General features: G+C 42.6%; 1 pseudogene; it reads left to right on the plus strand.

The window, feature by feature from the left end:
- Positions 1-14,111, plus strand: part of LOC137341921 (breakpoint cluster region protein-like) — a 743,894-nt pseudogene that overhangs the window by 151,591 nt on the left and 578,192 nt on the right.

The raw sequence follows: 14,111 nt of genomic DNA on the forward strand, positions 1-14,111 counted from the left end.
GGCATAACAAAGTTCAACTAATGCAGTAATTTCATAAATTCGTTTGGGTGTGTTTTTGCTGAGATTGGTGCCCTTAGTTAATTGAAGAGGATCACTATCCACTGTACTTCCTGACCTTGCTTCATAATTGGACCTTTAGAATGCAATCATCTCTTTGTACATGTTTCCATTCCAATTCACTGTTTGAATGTAGAACTCTTCTATTTTACACTGTGTTCTCTATTGAAAAACCTCTGTTACACTCCTGATCGTTTGCATTTTCTTTTGTGCACCTGTTTACTATGGTAACAAGGAGGCAGTGGTCAATTTATAGGATGATGTCTCAGAATTTGTCGTCTTGTGAAAGGTATCCCTGAGTTGCTGATCTTTTGTGCCAGAATGATTTTTGAAGTTTAGTATTCAGGCAGTTTGATTTTGTTAAAAAATGGCAGATTTTTCAAAATCATGGAGCATTTATTTATAGTATATCTATCATGTTATTTCTTTGAACTACATGGCCCAATCTTTTGCAAGTCAGAAGCTGTGAATAAATGGTATTATATGGAGCTCACTGTTGGTCTATGAATCTTCAGTGTTGATGTAATTTGTATAGCTGCACATGTTCAGTTACACAGTGTTTTTCGACACTACGTCTGTACATTTGTTTTGGGCATTGATCTTTCCAAAGTATGTTAGCATTCCGAAGCAAAACATTATCTGAATAGCAGTACATTTTCAGAGCTTAGTAGAGGGCTGTATGGTTCAACTCCTTTTCAGAAAAAAGGAGGCAAATCTGTATTAATTTTTTGAGGGAACATTGTATTATTTTTGCTCGCATAGCTGTCCATAACTACAGTATTAGACTTCTCGGAGTTTGGTCAGATGTTCAGATATTATCCTTTGGCTTGCTCCTTGTATTTTCTAGGTACCATATTTGCCACTTCACTTGATTTGTTTGCGTATTGATCTCTGCCTACCATATCTTTTATTATTCCTCAATCCTTGCAGGGAAGGAGGAAAAAAAATTCAGAACTTCAACCATATACTCATTTCTTAGCATTCACCTGTAGTAGAGTCCTGGAAGCATCTGTTGCCTGCTAGTGTTCTAAGTTAGGGAATAGGGGACAAAAGAGGAAGGAACAAAATGCAGATAGTGAAACAAATTACATATTCTGAAACTTTCACTTTTTGTTTGTATAAGAAGCCAGAAAGGTTTAACATTGTTGCCCCTTTTTATAAGAAGCTTTGCAATTACTTGGCAATCCAAATAAGTTTTATGAAACATCAGATTTTGTAAATGAATAAAACTGCAACATAGTCTGCAGTGAATTAATTTGGAGGGGAGAAAGAGAAAAAAAATTAGTGGTGCTGGTTGTTTTATTCTTTATTGCATTTTATTCACTGGTTTTAAGCTCAAGTGGGGAACACTGTTACCTGTAAATTGTTTTTCTTGTATATTTATACATATATTTGTATATTTATGTATATTTATATATATATTTGTATATTTATGTATATTTATATATATATTTTTATATATTGTAACTTTAATTTTGGAATGGACTAATTCATGCAAAGGTACAGTTTTCAGTGGACTTACTCAGTAAATGGTTTAACTCTTATCCCTTATGGGATAGCTTCCTGTCTCATGATTTAGTTTGGATAGTGGAAGAATACTATTTATTGTACAAGAGTGTTATTTATACTACTGGGGAAAAGACAATAAATAATAGTTTTCAGATAAATAATTAAGTGTTAATTTGGAATCCATCTAATTGTACAGAGCAGTGGTATGTCAATGTGCTATGCTGCAATGTAATAAACTACATAATATTGCTTACATAGTGAGTTTATGGTCTTAGATAATGACGGGAATGAAGTCTTCCCTCGAGATTTTAAAGGAGGCAGGGCAGGAGTCGAGCAGCTTGTGGGCATTCTCTTGGGTGGCTGTGCAGCAGTGGGCTAGCAGAAGGCTGGTAACTAATTATCTCCCAGCACTTCCAGCCACAGGGAAGTGGCCCTAAAGATAGGACAAGTAAAACCGACCAAAAATGAAAATGGAGTTTCCTTTTTATTCCAGTAAATTTTCTGCCAACTGTTTAAACAAAGTTTCGCAGTCTAGTGTCAGCAATCTTTAGAAAGTAGGTCCCAGATGTTATAGTGCAATTTGAATAGCTATTTTTGTTTGTTTCCTATTTTCATCATCGAACTGCAAAATGATTTTCCCCCCATAATTCATTTTCTGAAATGACTTGGTAATGTAATAAAACTCGATGTGAAATCCTAAATCACAAAACTCAGAATTTCTGAAGTCCAGGATTTTCTCAGCAGCACTTGATTGTTTAAAGGAACCGACATCTATGATATCAAAAGTTAGTTTGTCAGCAGTGGGCATCCGTAACATACATGGAACAAAAATAAGAAAATGTAAATCCAGTAAACATGCTGACCTCAAGCTTCTTGCTGACGAGTTCAGTTGTGCTGGTAACCTATTTGTATGTGAAATTCTCTGTTCATACGACTCAGTAAATTAGAAAGTCAGTAATTCATTCTCAAGGTTCAGATCACAAAATAAATGGTTTAGCTTTTGTGGTTCGGTAACATCTAAACCCCTTCATCTAGATCACTGTCTTGGTATTCAGGGAAGTGATGAAATCCTTCATACCATTTCAAGTTGTTTGCAACTTGATTATTTGTACATTTGTTTTTGTTTGAATCTATTCTTCTCTTGCCCATTGTTCTGAATTGGAGTAGTTCTCTTAGTTCCCAGCATGAAGTTAGAGAATTAAGAGCTGATATTGAGTGAGGACAGCATTGGTCTTCAGTGTGATTCCTTCTGCAGTTGAATAACCAGTCAAACCTCACTGTCTAGGCTTCCACTCAAATAATAGTTACTGGGGCAAGGTACCAAAAGCCTTTTAAATCATTCCCAGTGTGAGTTAGTGCTTCCAGGAGAGAAGAGGAAAAAAATCAAGAGGTTTGGGGTTGGGGGACCCATTTTAGGTGGCTTGGGTTACAATTTTGATCTGATTCTTGTTCCTAAGGTACTGTGTTAGTCCATTGTAAATGGTGCTTCAGCTGGGTGGAAATATTTATTACAGTGCTGTATTACAATTTTCCTGCTCTAAAATTCTACCAGGGTGAAGGGGAGAAAATTGACCTTGTAAAGCAGACACATGATGTAACAGACCTGTTCCAAAGGGCTGTGAATTATTGAAGTTCAATTGTAAAATGTCTGCAGATGTTTTCCAGTGGAGATGGGAGATAGCTGTGAATTAATATAATTAGATAACATGCAGTAGACCTCTGACCTGTCACCCTCTGGAGGCCATCTTTTATCAGATTCCATTTTGTGCAACTGTAAAACCTTATTGAGGCTGATGTCAATTTAAAAGCATGCTGTGAGTTAATCAACGAAATGAAAAATTCAAGCAGAAAATGAACAGGTCAGGAATGTTAGGCAACGATGTTTGAGTTGCCATAAAGAATCTTCTGAGAAAAAGCTTTGCTGCAGTTGGAATGTTTGCATTCTTAATTAAATATTAGCCCCTGATTTGAACAGTGTGTCTATTGTTAAAAGGTGCTTTCCATACAAATTTGTTGTGGCTAAAATCACTATTAAGCATAGCAGAAAGAAATGTTGTTAAATTAATTAGCACTGTAAGTATTTATAAACCAAAAGGCTGGAAGAAGTTTTAAAATATAAATTGTAATGGTAGTACATGCCTAATATATTTCACTCATAATGTTGAAATATACCTATCAAGCATCGCTGGGATGAGGTCGAGAGAGAGGGTCTTTGTCCTGCTTGTCCAGTGCATGCTCATAGCACAAGGCTGTATTAAAACTGTTGACCCGCTTTTGAATTTTCCATTCTGGATTACAGTTTTGAAGCAAAAAATAGCAGCTTTCTTGAACGTAAAAGTAAAGCTCTTAACAAAGGTTAAAATATTAAGAAAAATAGATTCTTCCCTTCATGTGCAGGATGCAAGCAACATAGCATTGAACTTTCCATTCTCAAATTCTACACAGCTCAAAGTCACCAGCTTAATTACTGTATATGTCTTGTGCATTCCCACTGTTAAAAGAATTTTTAACATTTCTATTTTAGTAGGACTAAAAAGTCATGTAGGTGAAAAAAAAATGTATTATGAAATTGGAGGATATTGAATACTTCCAAGTGAATTACAGGACAATAATCCAGCCAATTATGTCCTAAATGGAAAGCGAAGTGGTTTGTGGTTATACTCTGCACATCATTATTAGATTATTTGGGGGTGGAGTGATGATTGTTACTTCATATTCTTTCTCCACTCCCCTTTTCTTAGTCTCTCATCATCACTCAGTCTCCTGAGAGCTTGGACTGTGCACCTACAACAAAAACAACTTGCATTCATATAGTGGTTTTAATGCAACAAATGTCCCAGGCCTCTTCACCAATTGGCATAAGGAAAATTGATGCTGTGCCAGAAAGGGACAGATTAGGAGGAATGACCAAAAGCTTGGTAAAAGAGATGAGGTTTTTGAGAGGCAGAGAAGCTCAAAGTGTAGGATGAAAACTCTGGCTGAAAGCTCTGCTACCAATGGTGGGGCGAAGGAAGGAGGATGCACACTATTGTGAAGTGAGAGGAGCAGAGTGTTTAGGAGGAGACCTAGGGCTAAAGGAGATTGTAGAAATAGACCAGGGTAAGGATTTTAATTGTAATACATTTGAGGGTCTGGGGCAGGATGATGGGCGAATGGGATTTTGTGTGGGACATGGTGTGTGGCAGAGTTTTGGACAAGCTGTAGTTTATAGAGGATGAGAGACCAGCAAGGAAAGTATTAGAGTACAAAAGCAAAAAACTGCGGATGCTGGAAATCTGAAATGAAAACAGAAAAAATCCTGGAAATACTAAGCAGGTCAGGCAGCATCTGTGGAGAGAGAAAGAGTTAATGTTAATCAGGTTGATGACCTTTCATCAGAACGCCAAATACTAATTAAGTATTAGAGTAGTCTGCTCTGGAGGTGCAAAGGTATGTTTAAGGGTTTTGGCCGTGGAGAGGATGAAGTAGGAGCTAAGGTGGAAATGGATAGATGTGAGGTTTAAAACTCAGCTCAGGGTCGAACAGGATGCCACCATTATATATGGTCAGGATCAGTCTGAGGGAGTTGCCAGCAAAGGTGACTGAATCAGTGGCAAGTGAGCAGAGTTTGTGGTTGGACTGAAGACAACGGCTACGTTGGCTGCTTTCAGATAGATAGGAACAGAACCATGCAAGGACAGTCCCATGGAGCTGAACAAAGGAGAAATATTGGAAGAGTATGTCATAATCGACCGTATCAAATACTGCGGAAAGGTCGAAAGGGGTGAGGAAGGATAAAATATCACAGTCACAGGATGACATTCACAGCTGGATCATAAGGATTCAAACAAAATTTTGGGAGCCAAAGGACAACAATATACTCTATGGCTTTAGAAAGAAAAAGGTTTGGAAACGGGATAGTAGTTGAAGAGGACAGATGAGTTAAGGGTAGGATTTTGAAGGGGAGAGAAATGGTCCCGATCATTGAGGATCTAGGCTAGCATGGGGACCAGGAAAAGGATTGAGTGAGGAGGGGATTGTTGGAGCAGGAATCAAGTCTCATGGATGAAATCAGTTTTGGGAGAAGGAGGTGGTTGTTTGCGGGAGAAAGGAAACCCCATATGGATATAGTGATTAAGCAGGAGATACCGTAATTGCCACTTCCATCCTGCATGATCCTGATCCTGGGGTAATGGCCGGTTTTGGCTGAGGAGGGCAAACCATGGTAGTGCATGGCATGCGATCTGGTGATCGATGACTGTCAATTGTGTGCCCTTGCGACTTGAGGGAACAAAGATGGGGGCTGCACTAGTGGGAGCAACATGGATGAGAAATGGTGATTGATTTGCTGCGGACAAGGATGCCACTTGCGGGATTTTTGGAGGGTAGAGGGTTATGAGCGCTAAGAGATTGAGTGAATGAGATTTCTGGTACAGAAAGGCCATGTTAGATGACTGGGCAGTGGGAGTGCCCCAGGACATAGTTGGAGTTTATATGGAGGATGACATTAAGGGAGGACAGGAGGGTAGAGATCAGAGGAAAGGGATTTAGGGGAGTTGAGATGTACTTTGAAGAAGGGGTTGCTCAACACACAGGCTGAGAGCAGAGGGGGCATCTCAGTAAGGAAGTCTGTGTACGGCTAGGGATGCGGTGGTAAATAATGAGGATTTTATAAAGAGATGTGGGGTTTTTTTTATTCGTTGATGGGATGTGCGCATGGCTGGCAAGGTCAGCATTTATTGCCCATCCCTAATTGCCCTTGAGAAAGTGGTGGTGAGCCGCCTTCTTGAGCCGCTTAAGTCCGTGTGTTGAAGGTTCTCTCACAGTGCTATTAGGTAGGGAGTTCCAGAATTTTGACCCAGCGACGATTGCAGGAAATGCAAAAAAAAGTGCAGAGGTATTCTGTGTAACAAAAATAATAAATTTGTTAGGATTGGTCAAAAATGATGCAGTGGTTATTTAATATACAGATAGTTATAAAATAACTATATATATTTCCAATTTGGGATGGTGTGTGACTTGGAGGAGGAAGTGTTTCCATGTGTCTGCTGCCCTTGTCCTTCTAGGCGGTAGAGATTGCAGATTTGGGACGTGCTGTCGAAGAAGCCTTGGCGAGTTGCTGCAGTGCATCCTGTAGATGGCACACACTGCAGCCACGGAGCGGCGGTGGTGAATGGGGTGCCAATCAAGTGGGCTGCCTTTTCCTGGATGGTGTTCAACTTTCTGCGTATTGTTGGAGCTGCACTCATCCAGGCAAGTGGAGAGTATTCCATCACACTCCTGACGTGTGCCTTGTAGATGGTGGAAAAGCTTTGGGGAGTCAGGAGGTGAGACACTCGCCGCAGAATACCCAGCCTCTGACCTGCTCATGTAGCCATAGTATTTATGTGGCTGGTCCAGTTAAGTTTCTGGTCAATGGTGACCCCCAGGATGTTGATGGTGGAGGGTTCGGTGATGGTAATGCCGTTGAATGTCAAGGGGAGTTGGTTCGACTCCTAACTATAATCTTTCAAAGTTCTCCAGATTCAGGAACTGTCCCTCTAGATTGGAAAATTGCACGTCACTCCGCTTTTTAAGAAAGGAGAGAGAGGGAAACGGGAATTATAGAGCAGTTAGCCTAACATCTGTTGTGGGGAAAATGCTGGAGTCTATAATTAAGGATAGGGTGATTGAACACCTCGAGAATTTTCAGTTAATCAGAGAGATCCAGCATGGATTTGTGAAAGGTAGGTCGTGCCTGACAAAGCTGATTGAATTTTTTGAAGAGGTGACTAAAGTAGTGGACAGGGGAATGTCAATGGATGTTATTTATATGGACTTCCAGAAGGCATTTGATAAGGTCCCACATAAGAGACTGTTAGCTAAGATAGAAGCCCATGGAATCGAGGGAAAAGTACGGACTTGGTTAGGAAGTTGGCTGAGCGAAAGGCGACAGAGAGTAGGGATAATGGGTAGCTACTCACATTGGCAGGATGTGACTAGTGGAGTCCTGCAGGGATCTGTCTTGGGGCCTCAATTATTCACAATATTTATTAACGACTTAGATGAAGGCATAGAAAGTCTCATACCTAAGTTTGCCGATGACACAAAGATTGGTGGCATTGTAAGCACTGTAGACGAAAACATAAAATTACAAAGCGATATTGATAGATTAGGTGAATGGGCAAAATTGTGGCAAATGGAATTCAATGTAGACAAATGTGAGGTCATCCACTTTGGACCAAAAAAGGATAGAACAGGGTACTTTCTAAATGGTAAAAAGTTAAAAACCGTGGATGTCCAAAGGGACTTAGGGGTTCAGGTACATAGATCATTGAAGTGTCATGAACAGGTGCAGAAAATAATCAAGAAGGCTAATGGAATGCTGGCCTTTATATCCAGAGGACTGGAGTACAAGGGGGCAGAAGTTATGCTGCAGCTATACAAAACCCTGGTTAAACTGCACCTGGAGTACTGTGAGCAGTTCTGGGCACCGCACCTTCGGAAGGACATATTGGCCTTGGAGGGAGTGCATCGTAGGTTTACTGGAATGATACCCGGACTTCAAGGGTTCAGTTACGAGGAGAGATTACACAAATTGGGGTTGTATTCTCTAGAGTTTATAAGGTTACGGGGTGATCTGATCGAAGTTTATAAGATATTAAGGGGAACGGATAGGGTGGATAGAGAGAAACTATTTCTGCTGGTTGGGGATTCTAGGAATAGGTGGCACAGTCTAAAAATTAGAGCCAGACCTTTCAGGAGCGAGATTAGAAAACATTTCTACACACAAAGGGTGGTAGAAGTTTGGAACTCTCTTCCGCAAACGGCAATTGATACTAGCTCAATTGCTAAATTTAAATGTGAGATAGATAGCTTTTTGGCAATCAAAGGTATTAAGGGATATGGGCCAAAGGCAGGTATATGGAGTTAGATCACAGATCAGCCATGACCTTATCAAATGGCGGAGCAGGCACGAGGGGCTGAATGGCCTACTCATGTTCCTATGTCTTGTTGGAGATGGTCATTGCCTGGCACTTGTCTGGCGTGAATGTTACTTTCCACTTATCAGCCCAAGCCTTGATGTTGTCCAGGTCTTGCTGCATGCGGGCATGGACTGCTTCATTATCTGAGGGGTTGCGAATGGAACTGAACACTGTGCAATCATCAGCGAACATTCCCATTTCTGAGCTTATGATGGATGGAAGGTCATTGATGAAACAGCTGAAGATGTTTGGGCCCAGGACACTGCCGTGAGGAACTCCTGCAGCAATGTCCTGGGGCTGAGATGATTGGCCTCCAACAACCACTACCATCTTCCTTTGTGCTCGGTATGACTCCAGCCACTGCAGAATTTTCCCCAATTCCCATTGACTTCAATTTTACTCGGGCTCCTTGGTGCCACACTCGGTCAAATGCTGTCTTGATGTCAAGGGCAGTCACTCTCCCCTCACCTCTGGATTCAGCTCTTTTGTCCATGTTTGGACCAAGGCTGTAATGAGGTCTGGAGCCGAGTGGTCCCGGCGGAACCCAAACTAATCGTCGGTGAGCAGGTTATTGGTGAGTAAGTGCTGCTTGATAACACTGTCGACGACACCTTCCATCACTTTGCTGATGATTGAGAGTAGACTGATGGGGCGATAATTGGCCGGATTGGATTTGTCCTGCTTTTTGTGACCAGGACATACCTGGGCAATTTTTTACATTGTTGGGTCGATGCCAGTGTTGTAGCTGTACTGGAACAGTTTGGCTGGAGGCGCAGCTGGTTCTGGAGCACAAGTCTTCAGCACTACAGCCGGGATGGTGTTGGGGCACAAAGGCTTTGTTGTATCCAGTGCATTCAGCCGTTTCTTGCTATCATGTGGAGTGAATCGAATTGGCTGAAGACTGGCTTCTGTGATGGTGGGATATTGGTAGGAGGCCGAGATGGATCATGCATTTGGCATCTCTGGCTGAAGATGGTTGCAATTGCTTCAGCCTTGTCTTTTGCTGGACTCACGTGCTGGACTCTGCCATCATTGGGGATGTTCACAGAGCCTCCTCCTCCCATTAATTGTTTCATTGTCCGCCACCATTCACTGGTTGTGGCAGGACTACAGAGCTTTGATCTGATCCGTTGGTTGTGGAATCGCTTCGCTCTGTCTATAGCATGTTGCTTCTGCTGTTTAGCATGCATGTGGTCCTCTGTAGTAGCTTCACCAGGTTGGCACCTCATTTTTCGGTACGCCAGGTGCTGCTCCTGGCATGCAGTTCTACACTCCTCATTGAACCAGAGTTGATCCTCTGGCTTGTTGGTAATGGTAGAGTGAGGAATATGCCGAGCCATGAAGTTACAAATTGTGCTGGAATACAATTCTGCTGCTGCTGATGGCCCACACTGCCTCCTGGATGCCCAGTCTTGAACTGCTAGATCTGTTCTGAATCTATCCCATTTAGCACGGTGGTAGTGCCAAACAACACGTTGGATGGTGACCTCAGTGTGAAGATGGGGCTTCATCTCCACAAGGACTGTGCGGTGGTCACTCCTACCAATATTGTCATGGACAGATGCATCTGCGACAGGTAGATTGGTGAGGACGAGGTCAAGTAGGTTTTTCCCTCGTGTTGGTTTGCTCACCACCTGCTGCAGGCCCAGTCTGGCAGCTATGTCCTTCGGGACTCGGTCAGTAGTGGTGCTACCGAGCCACTCTTGGTGATGGATGTTGAAGTCTGTGCCCTTGCTACCCTCAGTGCTTCCTCCAAGTGGTGCTCAACACGGAGGAGGACTGATTCGTCAGCTGAGGGAGGGCGGTAGGTGGTAATCAGCAGGGGGTTTCCTTACCCATGTTTGACCTGATGCCATGAGATTTCATGGGGTCGGGAGTCAATGTTGAGGACTCCCAGGGCCACTCCCTCCTGACTGTCTATCACTGTACCGCCGCCTCTGGTGGGTTTGTCCTGCCGGTGGGACAGGACTTACCCAGGGATGGTGGTTGATGAGTCTGGGACGTTGGCTGAAAGGTATGATTCTGTGAGTATGGCTATTTCAGGCTGTTGCTTGACTCGTCTGTGGGACAGCTCTCCCAATTTTGGCACAAGTCCCCAGATGTTTGTGAGGAGGACTGTGCAGAGTCGACTGGGCTTGGTTTGCCTTTGTCGTGTCCGGTGCCTTGTGGTCCGATGCCGGGTGGTCCGTCCGGGTTTTATTGTTATTAAGACTTTTTGTAGCAAGATTGTACAACTGAGTGGCTTGCTAGGCGTTTTCAGAGGGCAATTAAGAATCAACCACATGTGAGGGACAGAAGTGGGTGAAATGTTCAATGGAGTCGAAGGTGCTGAAGGGGGAGGGGGATTTGGTAGATTTACAACTTCTCCCCCCCCCCCCCCCCCCCCCCAACCAAATCCCACCACAAGGCATAAAACTGGCATTGCCATCCATCACAAATAGTGGCTGTGCCATCTATCACAAAAAATGGCTCGATCACATCAAACACTACTGAGCCTCACTTTTCTTCTCCAAAATGGCACACAACTCCAGGATCATCCTGGAGAGCAAAGATAAAGCCCAGATTTTGTTGAGTATCAACTGTTAAAAACGTGCGCCCTACTCCTTCCATTCTTGCCTCTAACAGCAAGTGTGAGGAGCTCATGGATTTCTTTGTCACAGATTGAGATCATCTGTTCAGCTGGCACTGTCGGGTCCTTCCCTTCTCCTGCCTACCAAGCCCAACCTCTTCAAAAGCTCCCAGCTGACCTAGCCCTAAATCTAAGTCTTTCTCCAACTTCTCTCCTATCTTCCTTTATGCCCTCTTCATGCTCATCTTGTCATGAGACTGACTTCTCTCCATTGACCCCATTCCCACTAAACTGCTGACGATTCAACTTTCCTTCCTCGCCCCCATACCCAGCGCATGGTTCTCTCTCATCAGGTACTGCTGACCCCCCACCCTCGAACCCTCAGTTCTTGCAAAATACCACCCCATCTCCAATCTCCCATCATTCTCCAAAGTCCTTGAATGTGTTGTCGCCTCCTAAATCCGTGCCCATCTTACCCGCAACTCCATGTTTGAATCTTTCCATTCAGGTTTCCGCTCTGCCAGAGCACTGAAATGACCATAATAAAAGTCTCTGTGGCTGTGACCGTGGTACACTATCCCTCCTCGCCCTTGACCTCTCTGCAGCCTTTTGACATGGCCTACCACACCATCCTCTGCTGTTCAGCTCAGTGGGACTGCCCTTGCTTGGTTCCACTCTTACTTATTCAGTCGTAGTCAGAGCATCCCCATGAATGGCTTCTTCCCACCCTTGCATCGTTACCTTTGATGCCCCCCAAAGGTCTTTCCATGGCCCCCTCCTCTTCCTCATCTACATGGCACCCCTTGGCGATATCATACACGAGGTCAGGTTCCACATGTATGCTGACGACACCCAATTTGACCTCTCCACACCTTTCTTGAACTCTCCACTGTCTCTGTGTTGTTAGACTACTTGTAATCTCCCCCCGTTAAATATTGGTAAGATCGAAGCCAATGTCTTCGGCCCCACTACCAACAAAGTAGCCTTGCCATCGATTGCATCTCCTCCCCAGCCACTGTCTCAGGTTGAACCAGACTGCTAATAACCTTGGCATCCTATTTGACCCCGAGCTGAGACCCCATATCCTCTCCATGCAAAAGCTGCCTACTTTCACCTCTAACATCACCTGGCTCTGCCCCTGCCTCAGCTGCCTGTTGCTGAAACCCTCATCCATGCATTTCTTACCTGCATACTTGAGTATTCCAATGCTCTCCTGGCCGGCTTCCCATCCACCCTCAATAAACTTCAGCTCATCCAAACCTTTGCCCTCCGCCTCCTATTATGCACCAAATCCCGCTGTACTCGCTGACCTACTTGGCTCCTAGTCTTCCAACGCCTTACATTTAAAATTCTCATCTTAATGTTTGAATCCCTTCATGGCCTTTCCCCGCCCTATCTCTGTAACCTCCTCCAGCCCTACATCCCTCCAAGAACTCCACACTCCTTTGACTCTGGCATTTTGTGCAATCCCCCTCCTCCCTTTGCCCTACCATTGGTGGCTGTGCCTTCAAGCGTCTAGGCCTTATACTTTGGAATTCCCTACTTAAACCTCTCTGCTTCTTCACTTCCGTTTCCTCCTACATGCCCCTCCTTAAAACCCACCTCTTTGACCAAACTTTTAGTCATCCACCTATTATCTCTTTTGTTGGCTCGGCGACCATTTATTTTTCATTATACCTCAATGGAGCGCCATGGGCCGTTTTTCTATGTTAAAAGCGCTACGTAAATTCAGGTTGTTGCCGATTGGCCGCCCGTTATAGAGAAACTGCCTGGTTTTTATTTCCATCATTGGAGGCCCAACTTAAATTTTATTACACTGATACAAAATAGTTTAATAAAATATCATACTTTTGCGCAATCTTTTCCTTTTTAACAGGAATTAAAGAAAGAGATAAATTGAATTTATATAATGCCTTTCATGAACTCTGGATGTCTCAAAGCGCTTCACGGGCAATGAAGTAATTTTGAAATGTAGTCACTTGTTGTAATGTAGGGAACATGGCAGCTAATGCACGGTCAGCAAGGTTCCACAGTCATCAATGAGATAAATTACTAGTTAATCTGTTTTTTTAGTGATGTTGGATGATTGAAAGTTAGAATATAGTTTTTGCAGTTGTGCTTTATTGGGTTTAGCTAATTTGAGAGGAAGACCACAAAACTTTCTTGAGATTGTAGCTTTTCGCATTTGTGAATTAAACTCAGTGATGCAACCTGGTAAAATGTTGTTATAGAATGATTAACCAAATATTCCAATTGATTAAACTATCATTAAATTGGTAACACTTTCTGATAATCTGCTTACTCCATATTTCATCTAATTTAATGGAAAACACAAAAATATATTTCAGGGATTAAAGTTCTTTCAACTATGATGAGTGTTCTGTCGATCTGGGTCTTAGTGATAACATGAAATATATGCACATTTTATTGGCTATTTTGGTGAGGTGATTGATTTATTATTTAATTTTCTGTTGACTAAAATGTGTAATTTTGTTTCAGTAGTCAGCACAACCCTGAGGCACACTCTTCAAATTTATGCACTGACATCAAAACTTAACCTTCAGTTTCTTGCATGTCTCAATTTGTATTTTTTAAAAAATAAAGTTGGGCTGCTGCATTCAATTGTGCTGCATGGATAGAAGCTGTAATATTTCATCTTAATATAAACTAAAGTTTGTAGTTGCTCTAATTAGATGATAATTGGTGTCCTCACCACTGCAGTCAAAAATATCCGAGCCATTTCTGCCTGCTTTTTGGTTTGCAATGAAAAGGAGGCTTAGATCACAATCCAACACCAGTGGTACTGAATTAAGGCAGTCAAAACCTTATTGAAAACCAAGGATATAAATATATTTGTTCTCTGGAAATTGTTTGTCATTTTAAAGCTGCTTGATTCAAGTTCACAACAGTGTACAGATGAGGAAGGCCATTTAGCACATCCAACTCGTGCTTCCATAGAAACTTACAATCCTCTCCCATAACTGTTATGTTAATCATGGCAATGCTCCTTTGATCCAATTTTATTTTCATGC

This window comes from Heptranchias perlo, chromosome 25 (assembly GCF_035084215.1).
Source record: "Heptranchias perlo isolate sHepPer1 chromosome 25, sHepPer1.hap1, whole genome shotgun sequence".
Lineage (NCBI taxonomy): Eukaryota > Metazoa > Chordata > Chondrichthyes > Hexanchiformes > Hexanchidae > Heptranchias > Heptranchias perlo.